Here is a 3,128-nt window from a genome sequence, read left to right on the forward strand (position 1 = left end):
TGAGCTCCGAGCAGGGCAGGGAGTCCCCGGCACCCCGGAACGGGGAGCTGGCACCCTCCATGCCGTCTGTAGGACAGATGGGATCATTATGGAGAAATCTCTATAATTCTGCCTCAGCGAGGCTCCGCTGCCCAGCGAGCTTTCACTGATCAGGTTTGCTATAAGGGGCACAGAACTGCAAATCAAATATTTATGGTCACACTGGGCCATCTGTTGCCTGCTCCTCCGTGGTTATTTCTTTAATAAAATCTTTATTTCTTAATAAATTCACACCGAAGGGCCCATTGCTTCCCATCGACTGCAGCAGAAGATGCTGTCATTGCAATTACCTCGTAAAAGGTGTAATGATGGAAAGAAACATCTGTCCTTGTGACACGGATTTCATGAGAGAAACCTGAAGTTTATCAACAAGCACGACTTGAAATAGTGCAAGCACAAACTCCCTACAAGCATTAGAAATAGTTAAAAGGTGCTAAGAGGCTTGGTGACAGGACAAGGGGGAACGGTTTTAAATTAAAAGATGGGACATTTAGATTGGGTATTGGGGAGAAATTTTTCACTGTGAGGGTGGGAAGGCCCTGGCAGAGAAGCTGTGGCTGCCCCTGGATCCCTGGCAGTGCCCAAGGGCAGGCTGGACAGGGCTTGGAGCAGCCTGGGACAGTGGGAGGTGTTCCTGCCCATGGCAGGGATGGGATGGGATGAGCTTTAAGCTCCCCTCCAACCCAAACCGTTCCATGATTCTATGATTAATTACTGTGGTTTCCTGACCCCCCAGGCCTGAAGGCAGAGGGAAGTGGGGCTCTGATGTCCCAGCTCCAGGGGGCCCAGGCTGTGACGGAGGAGCCAGTGCGGCCCTCGCCTCGGGTGAGTAACCAAGGAGGATTCCATGGGAAACCCAGGACCCGAGGCTCCCAAACTGTGCCTCCTCTGGACTGATGTTTATCTTTGAAATAGCTGAAGGGTCGGGTTACAAAGCAAATATGAATGAAACTAAAGGAAACGGAGCAACGAAATGGGTCAATCATTCTCCTTTGACCAGATTCCTCTGTGGAGAAAAACTTGGCTCAAAAGGCTCCGTTCCCCAGACGTGCTGAGGCGAGCCCAAGCAAGGGGATGCCAAAGGTGGGAAAACCCCGCAGAGCAGCAGCTTTGAAGCAGCTTTGATCTGTTGTTACAGGGTCTGTTGGATTTAACTCCCACCCTGCAAAGCCCCTTGGGGTGAAGGATGCAGGATCAAATTCTGGGAGATGCTGCGAGTCCCAGAATGAATCCATTTTCCAAGTGGGAAATGTTCTTGCAGCCAACGCTTAGCCGGGAGCAGGCGGAGGCCTCTGCTGCTCTCCACGTTTCTCAGGGAAACTCAGGACTCAGTGAGATGCACTGGGAGCTCGACAAGTTTTATTTATAAAGCTGCCAGCGCCTGGTGTAGGTTTACTCACTCTCCCATCTGGTGACTGTCACTGCCACCTCCTGACAGATGCTCAGTCTCTTGCTGCTAATGACATACTTTGATTAGCTGGATCCACTGCTTCACCCCGCTATTGATCAGCCACGGGGTAAGAACTGCCTGTGTAAAACCGGGAGCAGTTTTATTGCTTTGATTAAAAAAAACCTGAGAAGATTTTATTGATCTCAGAAGGTGCTGAGGTGGCAGAGCAGATGCCTCCTGCTCCGGGGTGGCCTTGCCTGTGTGTAGGGACATACAGAGGCCACAGCTTGCCCTTCCCTGTCCTGACCTTCACTGTCCTGTCCCTTTTTAGGACCTGGATTCTTCTTTCTTGTGGTGGCAGCTGCTTGTGGAGGACATGGTGTAGATCCTGTGTACCATGATGTTCCTTCATCCCTTCCCCAGGGCACACTCCCTGCCTTTTGCGGCAGAGCTGGGTAAGAGGGATGGATGTCAAAAACCACATGTTCTGTACTTAGAAAACAGGGACTATCAGTGTGCTTTTTGTATCCATAAATGAAATATCTTGATTTCCTGTGGCGCTCTAGCAGAAGCAATGTTCATTGGATTTTACTGGATGTCAGGCAGCTCAAGGGCAGGTTGCACTTCGGAGCGGATCTCTTCTCTTTTAGCCTCATCTCTGTTGGATTCTGGGATGAACATGGAAATAGGGGTTAATTTGTTATCATCAGGACAGGATTTACTCTTTTTGGACTGGATTCCCATCCCCTGATGCTCTGTGTGCTGTGGTGTTGGTTCCCTCTCTTGTCTTCCTGGGCAGTGGTTGTAGATGGAGCGGTGGTGGGTGAGGTGCTGGACACCAGCGCTCACCCAATGCTCAGAGCAGCCCTTTGTCACCTCGGGATGCTCTCGGGACAGCGAGGAGATGCCAGGTGCAGGGGGGACACTGGTACTGCTTGAATCATACAAACATAGAATGGTTTGGGTTGGAAGAGGACTTTGAAGATCATCTCATTCCACCCCTTGCCATGGGCAGGGACACCTTCCACTATCCCAGGTTGCTCCAAGCCCCATCCAACCTGGCCTTGGACAGTGCCAGGGATGGGACATCCACAGCTTCTCCGAGTACCCTGTGCCAGGGCCTCATCACCCTCACAGCGAAGAATTTTTTTCTTAATATCCAACCTAAACCTTCTCTCTTTGAACGTGAGCCCACTCCCCCTTGTCCTGTCGCTCCACGCGCTTGTGAACAGTCTTTCCTGTTGTCACTGGGGGGTCACCGGCAACGCTGCGACCTGTTGCCATCCCACCGCCGGCTTGAGGGGAGCGGAGACGCGCTCGCTGGCAGGGCCGGGGGTCACCCGTACCCCCGGGGCACCATCCCCCCCCGGCGCCCCTCGGGCAGCGGCGGGGCCGGTCCGGCGGGCGCAGGCTCAGCCCCGGGGCCGCCCCGCCCCGTCCCTCCCCCGGCGGCCGGGGCGCTGACATCAGAGCCGGGCCGGCGGGAGGAGAAGGAGGAGGAGCCGCCGCCGCACCGGAGCCATCGCTCTTGTCGGGGCCGGGGCGCACCGGCGGGGGGCGGCGGCGGCGGCGCTGCTGCTTCACCCCCCGCACCCCCGGCCCATCCCGCGCGGCCCGCGGGGCTCCGCCGCCCTCCCGCCCGCCCGGAGCCCGCCCGGAGCCCTCCCCGAGCCCGCCCGGAGCCCGCCCGGTGCCCGCC

This window comes from Corvus moneduloides, chromosome 24 (assembly GCF_009650955.1).
Source record: "Corvus moneduloides isolate bCorMon1 chromosome 24, bCorMon1.pri, whole genome shotgun sequence".
Classification (NCBI taxonomy): Eukaryota; Metazoa; Chordata; class Aves; order Passeriformes; family Corvidae; genus Corvus; species Corvus moneduloides.